We start from the raw sequence: 18998 nt of genomic DNA, 5'->3' as shown, positions 1-18998 counted from the left end.
TGACCTTGGACCCCAGAAGGTATTTGCACCGGCAACAGACAATGCTGCGAACATGAAGGCTCCTTGGTCTAAAGTGGAGGAGTCCTACCCTCACATTACACCCATTGGCTGTGCTGCTCATGCATTGAATCTGCTCCTCAAGGACATCCTGGCACTGAAAACAATGGATACACACTACAAGAGAGCCAAGGAAATGGTTAGGTATGTGAAGGGTCATATAGTGGCAATCTCATCAAGCAAATTGAGAAGAATAAGAGCACCACATTGAAGCTGCCCAGCAACACCTGTTGGGGTGGTGTTGTCATCATGTTTGACAGTCTCCTTGAGGGGAAGGAGTCTCTCCAAGAAATGGCCACATAACAGTCTGACGATATGGACAACCCCATCAAGAGGATCCTCCTGGATGATGTGTTTTGGAAGAGAGTAGTAAGTAGCCTGAATCCTATAGCAGTAGCCATTGCATGGATTGAGGGAGACATTCCCACTGGGAATGTGATGAAAGAAAAAGCTGAAATAAATCATTCTCTACTATTATTCTGACATTTCACATTCTTAAAATAAAGTGGTGATCCTAACTGACCTAAAACAGGGATTTTGTTGTGGAATTAAATATCAGGAATTGTGAAACACTGAGTTCAAATGTATTTGGCTAAGGTGTATGTAAACTTCTGAGGTGTATACATACAGTTGAAGTCTGAAGTTTACATACACCTTAGCCAAAGAGATTTGAACTCAGCTTCTCAGGACTCGTTTGTGACTATCACTTGTCACATCATCATGATGAAGCAAAATGCATGTGGCAAGTGACATTTTGAAAATCATATCTTGATAACTTGATTGATGACATGCAAAACATTTTGGAACGGTTTCAACAGTGGACTAATATAAAAAAGTAACAAATATAGTTTGAGTGGAGTTTTCCTTTAAGCAAGTAGCATGTTGTCCTTTACATGAACTTATCCTATAATCAAATCACAATTGTAGGCCTTAGCTAAGTGGGCTAACACAGTATTGTGACTTGCAGGAGACCTGGATCGAATCCAGTCAGTCACAAGAGCAAGATTAAATAGGAAGTGGAAAGGCTATCCTTAGAAGGGCTATGACGGGGTTATTCAACTATATTCTTATGGGGGCCAATTTGCAATTTGTGACACTCTGCTAATGTGTCATGCGTGGCCTGTAATCAGAGGGGAACAGAAGGCACATCCATGTTCCTGAGAGTCTTAGCTTTCAGGAATGGGGTCATAGTAGCTTATAGGCAAAACCGGTTCAAACGCTAGAGCTAAATTCATAGGAAGAAACAATTCAACATGCCACATTAGGTTCAGAAACCACTAGAGGCTTCCATTTACCACAGAGAGCGTTTGATTCTGTTCGCTTCTAACCTTTCCTGGCTGGCAAAGTACCAGGATGTCATCTCTGGTTTTGAATCTGAATTTAGAGAACTGAATTTGAAAACAAAATCTGAATGCATCTGAGAAATTGAATATATGAAACTTTGATAAACTAGACAATTAATGCAATATCCGCCATATTGAAACTGAATAAATACATATTGAATTTCAATTTTCACTTAAATTGGAATTACATTTTCAAACTGAATGCAATTCAATTCTGTTTCAAATCATGAATAAAAGTACAATTTATGAATTCAATTATTAAAATTTCTCATGAGAAAATCCAAATTCAATCCAAATTCAAAATGGAATTCAAATAGAAAATTAAATGTTGGCACTGAAATCACTCCATATTAGGGCATCTTCCCCACTGTTACTGCTGAGCTAAGTTGGGATCACTGTGTAAGCATTTCATGGCCCAACAACAAAATCCACCCAAATCCAAAGACATAAGTGTCTTATTTGTATAAGCTCACTCAACTAAATTCCAGGTCCTGTTAGTTGCTTTAACATCTTATGGCACTTGCCACAGGTCTTCATCACTTCTAAATTAGGCTGATAGCTGAAATTACTGGCCTCACATATCAACAGAAATGTCCATGAAAGGGGGATTGAACTGTACGGGACCAGTGGGACTGTAGAATGTAAAGTTTAACCCTGTGGTTAGTTCCATCATCTAGTGACCGTGGTAGAGCAGCATAGCTGACCGTTGCACAGCAAGGGGCCTGGACCCCCCTGAACCCAAGACTTCCTGTTTAATCCCCAGCTGGCCACTAAGAGGCTTATGTGTCACTAGATGCTGTAGCACTACAGTCCTGCTACTCTACGTGCAGCCTGGAGACACAGAACCAAGAGAAACTCATTGGCCAATTACTAAGTACATCAACACAGCATTCTCTAATTTCATACCCATTTACATTCTCTTCTTCAACTCTTTACTATTTTAAAATGTTGACATGTTGAAAATTTCAAAATGGAAAAAAAATAATAATAATCACTGCCTATCTGCAAATCCCAGGACAGAGACATGTATACTGTTACTAACTAAACACTTTGTTACAATGTTTGATCATACAGGGTTGTCATGCCTTAGGCTTTGATCACTACGCTCTACTTTAGTAAAGGTTTAAACCTTCTGGTTTAGGCCAGAAGGTTCTAGTGAAGGGTGATGGCATTTCTCCACCAGTAAATTCACACTTTCAGCAGCAACATGTTGAATCTAAAATGATATAGCTAAAACATGGCAGCAGAGTTGGAGGAAATTTGCCTTATGACAGTGAAGTTCCAACAACAATGCAGAATGCTGTAGCCTAATGCTGAGTTCATAACCAAGTGGGAAGATGGTATTTACCACATATGACTGAGAAATTCACTTGAACACCCCTCCAACTAGTCATTTCTGGGGAATTTCCTGGGGAACTTTATCATCCCTGAGCTCCGACTTCTTTCACACACCGCCCTCTGGCATCACCTACTAAGGAAATTACCTTAATAACAGCATTTTTGGGAAGTTGAATGAAACAAAACATTTATAAAAAGCAATTATGGTTTTTGTACACTATAATTTGTTTACAAACATGATAGCTGTACTTTTAGTTTATTGTTGACGCAGCTTCTTGGCCATTCGCCAGTCAGTGAGTTCAGAGCACATGAATGCATCCAACTGGTATTTACGACGTCACAACTAGTAATTACCACCTTCCCACTGGGTTATGAACGAGGCATAATACCCCTTAATTTTTTGACCCCGACATGTGACCTGAAATACTGACCTTATTACTCCAAAGCAGTGAGTGTAGCGCAAGAATTGGGATAGAGGTTAAGGAAAACACAATACATCAGAGCATAATTGGGAGTCCCATAGGGCAGTGCTCAATTGGCCCAGTGTTGTCCGGGTTTGGCCGCTGTAGGCAGTCATTGTAAATAAGAGTTGGTTCTTAACTGACTTGCCTAATTAAATAAAGGTTTAAAAAAAGAAATGGGGGGAAAAAAAACTGTAAAAAAAAGAAAGATATAGCTGTTCATGTTTTAGGGAATTAATTAACTAAATCAATGATCTGGTCGAACCCTGTATAGTCTTATGGGTGGTCATATTACAGACTACTATATGCCTTCATACTTTAAACATTTAGTGAACATGTTGAAGTGAGGCTCAAATTACCATGACATAAGATCTATACAAGGAAATGTGAGCGAGAACAAGAAATGAACTAGGCTAATTTCCGAACTTCCATAACTACCTCATAAATAGGTTGATTTAATTTGGGTCTTACGGCCATGACGGGAGCTCTGAAAAGATAACGTCTAACAGAAATGTTGACTTCCTGTTTTGAACCAGGACATCAACAGCCATTGAGCAAAATCTGATAAACATCTGATGGAGAGTCTCGTCTCCTGCAGAGGGCCTTGTCCACAGTGCTGTCTGTACTATAGCTGATAACCAAGCACTGGGATAGTCCTCCATTGTATACATTCAGTACAGATAGTAACCCTATCCATGTGTGTTGTGGTTTTGTAGCTCTGTGGTCTAGGCACATTGTAACAATGACATCCGTCTTTCTTCTGACTTCCAAGCACATGCTCAATGTTTCCCAGTGTCTTTACCACATGACAGCAGTGATTTCTTGTCCCGAGTCATTCAGAGGTAGTACAGTGCGTCACATTGGGCTCTCGAATGGCGCAGAGGTCTAAGGCATTGCATCTCAGTGCAAGAGGAGTCACTACAGTCCCTGGTTCTAATCCAGGCTGTGTCACATCCAGCCGTGAGAGGGTAGTGCGTACGGCCCAGTACATCACTGGGGCCACGCTTCCTGCCATCCAGGACCTATATACTAGGCGGTGTCAGAGGAAAGCCCATAAAATCATCAAGCGACTCCAGTCACCCAAGTGACTGTTCTCTCTGCTACTGCACGGCAAGCGGTACCGGAACGCCAAGTCTAGTACCAAAAGGCTCCTTAACACTTTCTACCCCCAAACCATAAGACTGCTGAACAATTAATCAAATGGCCACTGGACATTGACCCCCCTCCATTTGTTTTGTACACTGCTGCTACTCGCTGTTAATCTCTATGCGGTCACTTCACCCATCGGAATGGCCTATTAATTAGGGCCATTCCATTTTTGGACACCGATTTGGCCGATATTTTTTTTTAATGCCTTTATTTAACTATGCAAGTTAAGAACGCATTCTTATTTTCAATTACGGACTAGGAACGGTGGGTTAACTGCCTTGTTCAGGGGCAGAACTACACCTTTTCACCTTGTCAGCTCGGGGGACCCAATCTTGCAACCTTACAGTTAACTAGTCCAATGCTATAACCATCTGCCTCTCGTTGCACTCCACGAGGAGACTGCATGTTACGCTAATGCAGTAAGCCAAGGTAAGTTGCTAGCTAGCATTACATTTATCTTATAAAAAACAATCAATCATAATCACTAGTTAAATTAGTAATCTATCATGTCCTGCATTGCATATAATCTGACTGAGCATACAAGCATACAAGTATCTGACTGAGCTGTGGTAGGCAGCAGCAGGCTCGTAAGCATTCATTCAAACAGCACTTTAGTGCGTTTTGCCAGCAGCTAGTCGTTGTGCGTCAAGCTGTTTATGACTTCAAGCCTATCAACTCCCGAGATGAGGCTGGTGTAACCGATGTCAAATGGCTAGCTAGTTAGCGGGGTGCACGCTAATAGCGTTTCAAACTTCACTCGCTCTGAGACTTGGAGTAGTTGTTCCTCTTGCTCTGCATGGGTAACGCTGCTTCGATGGTGGCTGTTGTCACTGTGTTCCTGGTTCAAGCCCAGGGAGGAGCGAGAAGAGGGACGGAAGTTATACTCTTACACTGGCAATAGTAAAGTGCCTATAAGAACATCCAATAGTCAAAGGTTAATGAAATACAAATGGTATAGAGGGAAATAGTCCTATAATAACTACAACCTAAAATTTCTTACCTGGGAATATTGAAGATTCGTTAAAAAAGGAACCTCCAGCTTTCACATGTTCTGAGCAAAGAACTTAAACGTTAGCTTTCTTACATGGCACATATTGCACTTTTACTTTCTTCTCCAACACTTAGTTTTTGCATTATTTAAACCAAATTTAAACATGTTTAATTATTTATTTGAGGCTAAATTGATTTTTTTGATGTATTATATTAAGTTAAAATAAGTGTTCTTTCAGTATTGTTGTAATTGTCATCATTACAAATAAATAAACACACAAAAATCATCCGATTAATCGGTATCGGCTTTTTGGTCCTCCAATAAAAATCAGTATCGTCGTTGAAAAATCATAATTGGTCGACCTCTAGGCCAAATTACCTGTACCCCTGCTATTGTGTTACTTTTTAAATTTGTTTATTTAGTAAATATTTTCTGAACTACACTGCTCAAAAAAATAAAGGGAACACTTAAACAACACAATGTAACTCCAAGTCAATCACACTTCAGTGAAATCAAACTGTCCACTTAGGAAGTAACACTGATTGATAATAAATTTCACATGCTGTTGTGCAAATGGAAGACAACAGGTGGAAATTATAGGCAATTAGCAAGACACCCCCAATAAAGGAGTGGTTCTGCAGGTGGAGACCACAGACCACTTCTCAGTTCCTATGCTTCCTGGCTGATGTTTTGGTCACTTTCGAATGCTGGCGGTGCTTTCACTCTAGTGGTATCATGAGACGGAGTCTACAACCCACACAAGTGGCTCAGGTAGTGCAGTTCATCCAGGATGGAACATCAATGTGAGCTGTGGCAAGAAGGTTTGCTGTGTCTGTCAGCGTAGTGTCCAGAGCATGGAGGTGCTACCAGGAGACAGGCCAGTACATCAGGAGATGTGGAGGAGGCCGTAGGAGGGCAACAACCCAGCAGCAGGACCGCTACCTCCGCCTTTGTGCAAGGAGGAGCAAGAGGAGCACTGCCAGAGCCCTGCAAAATGACCTCCAGCAGGCCACAAATGTGCATGTGTCTGCTCAAACGGTCAGAAACAGACTCCATGAGGGTGGTATGAGGGCCCGACGTCCAGAGGTGGGTGCTGTGCTTACAGCCCAACACCATGCAGGACGTTTGGCATTTGCCAGAGAACACCAATATTGGCAAATTCGCTACTGGCACCCTGTGCTCTTCACAGATGAAAGCAGGTTCACACTGAGCACATGTGACAGACGTGACAGAGTCTGAAGACGCCGTGGAGAACGTTCTGCTGCCTGCAACATCCTCCAGCATGACCGGTTTGGCGGTGGGTCAGTCATGGTGTGGGGTGGCATTTCTTTGGGGGGCCGCACAGCCCTTCATGTGCTCGCCAGAGATAGCCTAACTGCCATTAGGTACTGAGATGAGATCCTCAGACCCCTTGTGAGACCATATGCTGGTGCGGTTTGCCCTGGGTTCCTCCTAATGCAAGACAATGCTAGACCTCATGTGGCTGGAGTGTGTCAGCAGTTCCTGCAAGAGGAAGGCATTGATGCTATGGACTGGCCCGCCCGTTCCCCAGACCTGAATCCATTTGAGCACATCTGGGACATCATGTCTCGCTCCATCCACCAACGCCACGTTGCACCACAGACTGTCCAGGAGTTGGTGGATGCTTTAGTCCAGGTCTGGGAGGAGATCCCTCAGGAGACCATCTGCCACAACATCAGGAGCATGCCCAGGCATTGTAGGGAGGTCATACAGGCGCGTGGAGACCACACACACTACTGAGCCTCATTTTGACTTGTTTTAAGGACATTACATCAAAGTTGGATCAGCCTGTAGTGTGGTTTTCCACTTTAATTTTGAGTGTGACTCCAAATCCAGACCTCCGTGTGTTGATAAATTTGATTTCCATTGATAGTTTTTGTATGATTTTGTTGTCAGCACATTCAACTATGTAAAGAAAAAAGTATTTAATAAGAATATTTCATTCTTTCAGATCTAGGATGTGTTATTTTAGTGTTCCCTTTAGTTTTTTGAGCAGTGTATATTTATTGAACTGAATTGTTGGTTAAGGGCTTGTAAGTAAACATTTCATGGTAAAGTCTACACTTGTATTCGGCACATGTGGCGAATACAGTTTGATTTGATTGTGAGTTCCATAGGGCTGCGCACAATTGGCCCAGCGTCGTCTGGGTTTGGCCGGGGCAGGCAGTCGTTGTAAATAATAGTTTGTTCTTAACTGACTCGCCTAGTTAAATAAAAAGGTTCAATTTTTAAAAAAGAATAAACAAAACATGAGGTTGTGCCAGTGTGAGCCCACCCACGCACAAGATTTTGAACAAGAGTCACAAGCCTTAGAATTAAACAACACTCAAGTGCAGTTCACATGACCTGTAAAGGACAGCGACCTTGCAGACCACCAAAACAGATTTCACTACAAATGGTGAACTTATTGCGGTGAAACTGTTTGTATTTTTACACATGAATTTTCAGTTAAGTATTCCTCCCCGGAAAAAAATAATAATCACTTGAGCCATGTCATAAGCAAGTTATACATCAAGTAGTTTTGCCCAGAAGTGCGACAGACCATTATCAACCTAATTGCTATGAGAGAGGAAGAGAGAGGAAGAAACAGAAAAGGTACAAAAAGCCCCCAGGAAGAAACACACACCATTTGCAATGGATCACTGACACAAGGTTCACAATATTTCAACAGGATCACAAGACACTGTTGTCCCTGTGGTGGAAACACAGCGGAGAAACGTTACAGGCATTTCAGTCAGTGAGGCGCTGCCTGCCTTACAATTTCAGAGTCAGACGCAAGGATGACTTTACGAACATCTCTCTCCATTCAACAGCCAGGCCATTCGCTGCAGACACTAAACTGATTACACAACCGTGCCTGCTGCGACACAGAACCTGCCAAGACATTTGTTTTGCCCTAACAGCCCAGTCAAAGCCAAGAGCATCCACACAGGTACAGGGAAGACAGAGGGAGTCCGTTAGAGGAATAGAGAGGGAAAGGGAAATTGGATACGTAGTCAGATGCACAACTGAATGCATTCAACAGAATTGTGTTTTAGCCATTTAACCCAACCCCTCTGAATCAGAAATAGGTAAAGAGAGTGACAAAAAAGGAGGAGGTGGTGGTAACATCAGGCATGTCTTTGATTGGCAAGGACTGCATTGCCAGAGGTACATGTGTGGGTACCATTTCATCTTTGGGAATCTCTGGCATGTCCTTTTCATTTCTGAAGTCTAAACCCTCTATATTTGATTATACCTGAAACACCAAATGTGCTTATCACTAACACATAGGCATCAAAGAACATAGTTTAACTAGATCCAGACAGCTGCAAGTGTACTGAGTTTATAAGCTTACCTTGTTCTGTTGTACTTGTTTTTGCATTAATCTTTACAGGAACATGTGTAGCCTTTATATGGGCAGCAAAACCATGGGTGTACAAAGCATTTCATGCATCTGTCAGTATGTATGTATGTATTATTTTCCTTTGATATTTTGCTTGTGGTTTATGCCTGCATAATAGCTGTGCCCAATCAGAGAGTGAGTCAACAACTCAGTACTGCTGCTCTATAATAGCATGTCGTAACCACACAGTAATTAAAAACACCGGAGAAAGACGCTGCGGAAATAGCGACTGCTGAATCACACACAAATCACTACACACCTAATGATACTCGTCAACGAGATACCTTGTGGTTAAGCCATATTACGTAGCCTGTCATTGGCCCTCCATATGATCATGCAGTCATTATCAGCGACCCCCCGGTGCATGCTTTAAGGAGCTGTGATTCCGAGTCAGTTCCAACTACTCAAAATAACTCATTATGTGTTTTACTTCCTAAATGGACTCCGTATATAGAACTTCACTGAAATCATAATTCATTCTGGATCAATTTATTTTTTTGTAGTCCCAAATATCTTAAGAGCTCAACGTTTATTCTGAAAAATAAAATGGAAACGTTTTGCATTTCTACCACTTGCGTCCAGCTGAATTGCATCATATGTGCAGTGTGTCGTTTCAGATATTGCTCTAATATACACGGATTAAAAATATGAACGCAACATGTAAAGTGTTGGTCCCATGTGTCATGAGCTGAAATAAAAGATCCCAGAAATTCTCCATAGCTTACTTCTCAAATTGAGGAGAAATTTGTTTACATCCCTGTGGGTGAGCATTTCTCCTTTGCCAAGATAATCCAGGTGTGGCATATAAAAAAGCTGATTAAACAGCTCGACAATTACACAGGTGCCCCTTGTGCTAGGGAAAATAAAAAGCCACTAAAATGTGTAAGTTTGTCACACAACACAATGCCACAGATGTCTCAAGTTGTGGGAGCGTGCAATTGGTAGGTACACTTCAACTATGACATACAAAATGAGAAAGAAAATAAATCCAAAATAATCACATTGTAGGATTTTTTATGAATTTATTTGCAAATTCTTGACCAATAAAATGTAAATTAATTACTTAAAAATACAATGTGATTTTCTGGATTTTTAGATTCTGTCTCTCACAGTTGAAGTGTACCTGTGATACAAATGACAGACCTCTACATGCTTTGTAACTAGGAAAACCTGCAAAAATCGGCAGTGTATCAAATACTGGTTCTCCCCACTGTATATGGTGATTGGCATCTAAACTTTCAGTAATACCACGACGACCAAAACACATTTCATCTTTCAATCACCCGCATGGGTATAACCAATGAGGAGATGGCATGTGGATATCTGCTGAGGAGATGGGAGAGGCAGGACTTTCAGTGCAATCTGCGTCACAAATAGAAATTACTTCTATTTTAGCCCTTGGCAACATTGACGTGCGCGAGCAGTGTGGGTACAATAATTGAATAATATTGATTTCTAAATTTACTTTGCAACGCTCACACAACACGAGCAGTGTAGTGATGGTGTTAGGTAAAGCTGTACAGTGCAATATGAATTTCAATACACACAATAGGCTAACTGGGGGTGTTATTTTCCATACAACACTCCTTCCGTGGCCTCCAACTGCATTTAAATGCTTGTAAAACGAAAAGCATGCTCTTCAACCGATCGATGCCCTCCCGCACACGCCCGCCCGCCCGACTAGCATCCACTACTCTGGACGGTTCTGACTTAGAATATGTGGACAACTATAAATACCTAGGTGTCTGGCTAGACTGTAAACTCTCCTTCCAGACTCCTTAAGCATCCCCAATCCAAAATTAAATATTTCGCAACAAAGCCTCCTTCACTCATGCTGCCAAAACCTACCCTCGTAAAACTGACTATCCTACCGATCAATGACTTCGGCGAGCTCATTTACAAAATAGCCTCCAACACTCTACTGAGCAAATTGGATGCAGTCTATCACAGTGCCATCCGTTTTTGTCACCAAAGCCCTATATACAACCCACCACTGCAACCTGTATGCTCTCGTTGGCTGGTCCTCGCTTCATATTCATCGCCAAACCCACTGGCTCCAGGTCATTTAAGTCTTTGCCTGGTAAAGCTCCGCCTTATCTCAGCTCACTGGTCACCATAGAAACACCCACCTGTAGCACGCACTCCAGCAGGTATATTTCACTGGTCATCCCCAAACCAACACCTACTTTGGCCGCCTGTCCTTCCAGTTCTCTGCTGGCAATGAATGGAACGAACTACAAAAATCACTGACGTTGGAGACTTCTATCTCACTAACTTTAAGCATCAGCTATCAGAGCTGCTTACTGATCGCTGCAACTGTACAGTACACAGCCCATCCAACCAACTACCTACCTCATCCCCATATTTGTTTTTCTGCTCGTTTGCACACCAGTATTTCTACTTGCACATCATCATCTGCACACCTATCACTCCAGTGTTAATTGCTAAACTGTAATTACTTTGCCACTATGGACTATTTAATGCCTTACCTCTTTACTTCATTTGCACACACTGTAAACAGATTTTTCTATTGTGTTATTGACTGTACGTTTGTTAATCCCATGTGTAACTCTGATGTTTTTGTCACACTGATTTGCTTAATCTTTTTCCTCAACTGGCCTACCTGGTTAAATAAAGGTTAAATAAAAAATAAATATGAATTCACAGTCACACAATAAGAGCTACAACGCTAATATTTGCCTAAACACTTCACATTTGTGTTCTGTGGGTGTCACAGAGTAGACTGATGCCCCATTTCATTGCTTCACATTCCAACCTTTTCGAACACTATCTAGTCTAAATATGGCATAACTCCACCAATTGTAACCTTTTGCATCACTTTCAAAGAGGTACTTTTATTTTGAAGGCAAACCGCAAATTCCACTATTGTGCCTAATTCTTATTGTGGCTAGCTTCACAACACATAACCCGGTCTGGTCAAGCCTCACTAGCCAGATGACACTAGCTGGCTGCTTATAAGGTTAGCTTTGGGCAACTAGGTTAAGTAGCTGGCTAGCTATTTATTTTCATGAACTGAAGTTCAATTTCAATACTTGAACAAGTGACTACCTTGCTAACACTTACAAGGATTCCCAAATCAATGCTAATAATAGTGAAAATGACTGCAGTTTCTACTGGTCATTGTTTTCAGGAAGGTTGTATTGGTGCCATCTAGGTACCAAGCTAAATCTAGCTAGCTACCCCAGAAGTTGCGGTCAAACAAATAATGCTTTATTACCAACGGGGTATAGTAAACACATCGTTTGTGGCCGGTGTTTGCAGACGTTTGTACAGCTTTGACAGTGCTACTGATAGTAGTGGCGCTTGGCTTGCAAGTGCAAATTCAAAACCCACAACATCCTGTAATAGAACAGTGTTATTTGACGTGTCAAATTAAAAGCTTATTTAATGCGTCAGTGTTATTTGACGTGCATCTTTTTTGACACGCAGAGCCAAACGGCGTTCCATAGTATATGTCGTGAAGCTAATAGCAGTGATGCTATTACTGTAACTCCGGAAGGGCAAAATCTGAACAATAACACACTTGGTAACATTAGTGTATACCGGTGCTAGACCAGTCGCAAAAGCCAACATCACCCACAACAGAGATCGGTTGATTGTCAAGGGCAATGAATTCCATTAATTAAAAAATAAATAAAATTGAACACACCTTTATTTAACTAGGCAAGTCAGTCAAGAATACATTCTTATTTTAAATGACGGCCTAGGTACAGTGGGTTAACTGCCTTGTTCAGGGGCAGAACGACAGATTTGTACCTTGTCAGCTCGGGGATTCAATCTTGCAACCTTACAGTTAACTAGTCTAACGCTCTAACCACCTGCCTCACGAGGAGCCTGCCTGTTACGCGAATGCAGTAAGAAGCCAAGGGAAGTTGCTAGCTAGCATTAAATTTGTCTTATAAAAAAACAAAATCACTAGTTAACTACACATGGTAATGATATTACTAGTTTATCTAGTATGTCCTGCGTTGCATATGATCGATGCGGTGCGCATTCGCGAAAACGGACTGTCGTTGTTCCAACGTGTACCTAACCATAAACATCAATGCACAGAAGTGTACATTTTTACACCTGCATATTTAGCTAAAAGAAATCCGGGTTAGCAGGCAATATTAACCAGGTGAAATTGTGTCACTTTTCTCACGTTCATTGCACGCAGAGTGTAGGCAACAGTTTGAGCAGCCTGGAGAGAGAGAAAGAGAAAGAAAGAGAGAGAGAGAAAGAAAGAAAGCAAGAAAGAGAGAAAGAGAGAGAGGACATTTAATTGGCATTCCAACTTCCGAACACAGCCACCCAGAGGAAGTCATCAACTGCCGAGGGCCCTGGTGTTGAGGAGCAGAGGTCATGCTGGGAGAGGCCAATTGCACCCTACTAAGGTTGACAGTCAGGCCATGTATTTTATGTACGCGGATGGTCATTCAAGAACCCTAAAAAGGGCTCTGGCCTGAAACCAGGTGCATAAAATTGAATCATCCTAAAAATCAAAAGACTCATCTCAGTTCTGTTTCTCCTTGACCCTAGTATCAAAAGAATTGTGTACCCCGAGTATAGAAAACATGATGAACACCTGACCAGGTGAATCCAGCTGAAAGCTTTGATCCTTATTGATGTCCCTTGTTAAATCCACTTCAAATCAGTGTAGATTAAGGGAAGGAGACAGGTTAAAGAATCATTTTTAATCCCGAGACAGTTGAGACATTGATTGTGTATGTGTGCCATTCAGAGGGTGAATGGGCATGACAATATTTAAGTGCCTTTGAACAGGGTTTGGTAGTAGGTGCCAGACACACCGGTTTGTGTAAAGAATTGCAACACTGCTGTTTTTTTTACACTCAACAGTTTCCCGTGTATATCAAGAATGTTCCACCACCAAAAGCACATCCAGCCAACTTAAAACAACTGTGGGAAGCACTGGAGTCCACAAGGGCAAGTATCCCTGTGGAACACCTTCTACAACTTGTAGAGTAAATCCCGCTCTTGAAAGCAGCAGCTCAAGCCTTTAGCTCAGTGCGGATGTTGCCTGTAATCTATGGCTTCTGGTATGTATGTACAGTCACTGTGGGGACGACGTCATTGATGCACTGACTGATGTGGTGTATTCCTCAATGCCATCTGAGGAATCCCGGAACACATGAGAACACCAGCTGTTCCGGAAAACTGTGTGATCATACTCTCCACAGCCGATGTGAGTATGACCTTTAAACAGGTCAACGTTCACAAGGCCGCAGCGCCAGACGGATTACAAGGACGTGTACTGTGAGGATGCACTGACCAACTGGCAAGTCTTCACTGACATTTTCAACTTCTCCTTGTCCGAGTCTGTAATACCAACATGTTAAGCAGACCACCATTGTCCCTGTGCCCAAGAACACTAAGGTAACCTGCCTAAATGACTACCAACCCGTAGCAGTCACGTCTGTAGCCATGAAGTGCTTTGGAAGGATGGTCATGGCTCACATCAACACCATTATCCCAGAAACCCTAGACCTGCTCCAATTTGGATACCACCCCAACAGATCTGCTCCACACTGCCCTTTCATACCTGGACAAAAGGAACACCTATGTGAGAATGCTATTAAGTTTGCCGATGACACAACAGTGTTAGGCCTGATCACAGACAAGACAGCCTATAGGGAGGTCAGAGACCTGGCCGTGTGGTGCCAGGACAAAAACCTCAACGTGATGAAGACAAGAGGAGATGATTGTGGACTACAGGAAAAAGAGGACTGAGCACACGCCCATTCTCATCAATGGGGCAGTAAAGGAGCAGGTTGAGAGCTTCAAGTTCCTTAGTGTCCAACAAACTAACATGTTCCAAGCACACCAAGACAGTCGTGAAGAGGGCACGACACAACCTATTCCACCTCAAGAGACTGAAAAGATTTGGCATGGGTCCTCAGATCCGCAAAAAGGTTATAAAGCTGCACCATTGAGAGCATCCTGACTGGTTACATCACTGCCTGGTATGGCAACTGCTCGGCCTCTGACCGCAAGGGACTACAGAGGGTAGTGCAAACAGCCCAGTACGTCACTGGGGCCAAGCTTCCTGCCATCCAGGACCTCTATACCAGGCGGTGTCAGAGGAAGGCCTTAAAAATAGTCAGACTCCAGCCACCCGTCATAGACTGTTCTCTCTGCTACCACACGGCAAGCGGTGCCGGAGCACCAATTCTAGGTCAAAGAAGTTTCTAAACAGCTTCTACCCCTCAACCATAAGACTCCTGCACATCTAATCAAATGGCTACCCAGACTATTTGCATTGCACCCCCCACTCCGCTACTACTCTCAGTTGATATCTATGCATAGTCACTTTAATAACTCAACCTACATGTACATACTACCTCAACTAACCGGTGCCCCCGCACACTCTGTACTGGAGCTTAACACGCCCATCTATGCAGTTTCATTTGAATCAAGACTACAGCAGCCAATCAGAGCAGTGTTCTATCCCATGCTTCCCACACCTGTTGTTGGCAATTCTCCCAAGTGATGTTGCGAGTAGCCTCGTTCGTTAGGGGAACAGAGAGAAAGAAAATATGAACAGAGAGAAAGAAAATGCAGTCCCAGAAATAATTACCGCAAAAGGATCAGTTGTTTGGGCTTATTGAAATGACACAAAATACTATAGCAACAACACGGGTCACAAGCAACTTATTTCACCATTTGAAACACAGCCATGTTAATACAGCATGAAAACAAAACAAATTGGGCAGAGGCTAACACGCATCATAACAAGAGCAAAGCCCAGGCAACAACCCATTATGGAATATTTTGCAAACACAACTCCCTATGCAAAACACGTACTGAGGGAATGAAATAAGATGCTATAATGTACCACATCCCAAAAGACATGGCCCCAAATTCAACAAAGTAGGTTAAAGTAGACGGTTTACACTCTGGACAAGAATTACAAAATGCCATGTACAGGAAAAAAAACAGGTGCACCATATCACGAGAACAAGTGGAGCCCTATATGTCATTGACACTGTACTACATCGTTGCTGACTGGAAGCTGCGCAGCAGGTGCTTGCAGACCGCCCACTTTCCAGAGGACCACACTGCAGAGATAATATCCCAGGGGCTGTGGGACTCGTTAGCAGCCTGGGATCCGCCAGAGGAGAAGCAGGTGTGCATCACAATGGACAGTGGGGCAAACATCTTTAAAGCCACCAACCTAAACTGGTGGATGAGGTTGCAGTGTCTTGGACATAGACTTCATTGGTATGTAATTGTAATAAAGTTAAATATAAATTTAGCAAAAAGTTATGCCTACATTTTGATTGCATTTGGAGCAAATAATATGCTGCAATTACCAAACACCAATATACTTAAACTAAATACTATTGCATTTCAATCTGAAGAAATACATGCATGTTTAAAATACAGGTCTCTTTATGTAGAAGTGTTTCATCATCTTATTAATCATATGCTGGATCACCTGGTAACCAAATAACTTAGGCTAATATATTGTGGCAATTCCTGTACATGGTGTAAAAAGGGCGCTAACGGAGTGTAACTGAACACCTCCCCAAAAAATAAATGTATAATTATTGCAACAAAAAAATGGTGCTATGGATTTTTGACCATATCATCTAGCTCTACTGTGGGCACAGGGGATGTGTGTAGGTCAGTGTTGGTCTTACACATGGGGTACACAGCCATCCTCATATCCCAAACATTACACCACTCATTCCTCCCACGACCAGTCTCTACAAAACCACTTCACGCTATCACGTTAACAACAAACCTATTTCTGAAGGCAGAGGGATTTTTTTACTGCCATGACAGCCTGGCCAGCCTCTTGTGTGTGTACAGCCCACAGAGAAAAACACTCCTATCCTATTTCCCTGTCTATATCCCTTTTATCGTAATTGTTTTTGTTGATCGAATCATTGGCTAAATTAAGCCCCCTGACGGAGGTCAAGCCCTTGCACAAAGGGCAGATTGTGTGGCCCTGGCTTGGTACTACCCAGAAGGCAGAGTTTCCCACACTCTGTTCAGACTGGGGCTACTACTTCCAGAAGAGGCGCGGGGCTGAGCTGGCCATTGGATAAAACATAGCCAACAAGATCATATCGAGAGAGAAGGACATTTTGTTCATAGGCCATAACTGTAACAATAGGAATATAACCCTCTCAAATCTATTAACATACAGGTAACTGCCAAAATATATTAAATGAGGGACAAAGTATATTGAAAGCAGGTGTGATTCCTGAGACAATTAAGCAATTAACATCCATGCTTAGGGTCATGTATAAAAATGCCCAGTTGCCCAATATTGTGGCTATCATGGCTAGAAGAGATCTGTGACTTTGAAAGAGGGGTCTCAAAGGAGCATAGGGTGTGTGTCTCAGTCACCAGATCTCAACCCAATTTAACACATCTGGGATATTCTGGAGCTACGCCTGAGACTGCGTTTTCAATCACCAACAAAACACCAAATGATGGAATTTCTCGTGGAAGAATGGTGTCACATCCCACCAATAGAGTTCCAGACACATGTAGAATCTATGCCAACGTGCATTGCCCTTTTAAGACGCTTTATGTTGGGGTTTCCTTTATTTTGGCAGTTACGTGTAGTTAGTCAGCAGCATCAATGACATCATGATTATTCGTGTTAGGCTTCTATTACACGGCATTTAAGACTGTTTCTGGAAAGTATAACTGTTTCGGCTTACATGCAGGACATTATCTAGCAATGGCTTCACTCCAAACATGGGATGTGCTTGTCCATTTTATCCAGATGCTTATTCTGGCTATGAAAACTTAAAATCTGCGGCCAATGTAAACAAGGTTTCATCATTTGCAGATGGAGACATTCCTTTGCATCGACATAGAAAAAAAAGTCAACAGATGGATTAGATTGTAGGAGATTAGCTAAGGGAAATCGGCAAGCAACAGCAATGGAGATAAAATTAAACAAAATGTTAGTGTAGCGTCAAGTGATTGACAGACAGCTGACACACTAACACTTACAATATATTGGATTCTATAAACAGATTATCATACGGTGCACTGACAGGCTATATAGTGTGTCGCCCTCTGTTTCATAAAAAGCCAATGATTCTTTCCCGCGGCTTGTGTTACTAAATACCCGTGGCTACCAAGCATCTCTATCGCATTCATTTCTAATATCAAACAAATCTCAGTTTACATACAATACTCTCTTTGTCATCATAACGCTGAGCAACAATGAGCCCTCTCAGTCTACCCTGCACTCATCATGGGTCACTGCCTCGTCACCCATGACAATCTGCTGGAGGATTCCACCAACACAAAGTAGACCACAATTTATTTTTAAAAGGAAACATCTGACTAAATAGCCAGGCCTATCTATAGTCTCTAGTCTACATGCAGTCCGTTGTGTGATTGAATGGTCGCAAAATTGTGCTTCACGTGATTTACTGTATTGCAGTAGCCGGGCTATGCAGAAGACTATATCAAATATCGTGAAAATAAATACACACACTTCTTAAATTCACACCTAAATGCCATATGCTACTTAGGACAAACCACAAGATAAACACAAAATCAACATACATGTCTGCCGCCAGGGTAGGTAGTCAGTCTATCAGCCGAAGTCGCTCCAAATCTTTGAATCCGAATTTTAAATGAAAATGTCAATTCAATAAAAAAGGAAATTAGTTCAGCGAATTACTTCATCAGAAATAGGCAAATGACACAATAAATATCCACGAGACTTGTTCACGCAATGCAGCTCCTTTGTCATTTGCCCTCCAGTTTCACGAGTGTCACTTTCTCCCTCTGCTGCGAGAGAAGCGGAAGGCTTGCTTCCTTATCTCTGGAGGGGTGTGGACAAACCAATGAGGATGAAGAAGACTTCCACCCGACCCGGGGCCGTGACTTCTTAAGGACTTTTTGGAGAAGTGGCGAAAACAGGCAACGATACCATGCGCCACAGCTTTGTAGCCTACTAACTCCTGTTGAGCACTCTTCGAGAGTTTATCCGCGGGTGCAAACACAGACCGACACACACTCAACTAGGAGCTGCTATGGCAGCAGGGAGCAATGTGCTGTTTGGGCTTCAAAGAGCAACGGGGGAAGGGTGGGTGGAGGGAGAAGGGGGATTTTCAGTTGTGTGCGCCTCTCACGTCTTGAGAGTTGGAATAGAAATGTCTCCCATTCACCCCCTCCTCCTTCCTTTGTGTTCCGTTCCTGTCCTGTCGGTTCCTTGTCTAGAATTCACCGTGCTGTGTTTGTGTATCGCCCTG

The 18998-nt window shown here is 42.4% G+C and overlaps 1 protein-coding gene across 1 annotated transcript in view; it reads right to left on the bottom strand.

The window, feature by feature from the left end:
* LOC124037112 (rho family-interacting cell polarization regulator 1-like) overlaps positions 1 to 18731 on the bottom strand; it is a 91709-nt gene extending 72978 nt beyond the window's left edge. Inside the window, exon 1 of the mRNA XM_046351782.1 lies at positions 18307 to 18731. The gene's annotated coding sequence lies outside the window, so the exon portion shown is untranslated. The remainder of the gene's footprint in view (positions 1 to 18306) is intronic.
* Between the last annotated feature and the right edge of the window lie 267 nt (positions 18732 to 18998).

The sequence above is a fragment of the Oncorhynchus gorbuscha genome, linkage group LG01, assembly GCF_021184085.1.
Source record: "Oncorhynchus gorbuscha isolate QuinsamMale2020 ecotype Even-year linkage group LG01, OgorEven_v1.0, whole genome shotgun sequence".
Lineage (NCBI taxonomy): Eukaryota > Metazoa > Chordata > Actinopteri > Salmoniformes > Salmonidae > Oncorhynchus > Oncorhynchus gorbuscha.
The sequence above is the reverse complement of the archived record's forward strand: the minus strand, read 5'-3'. Positions and strand labels throughout refer to the sequence as shown.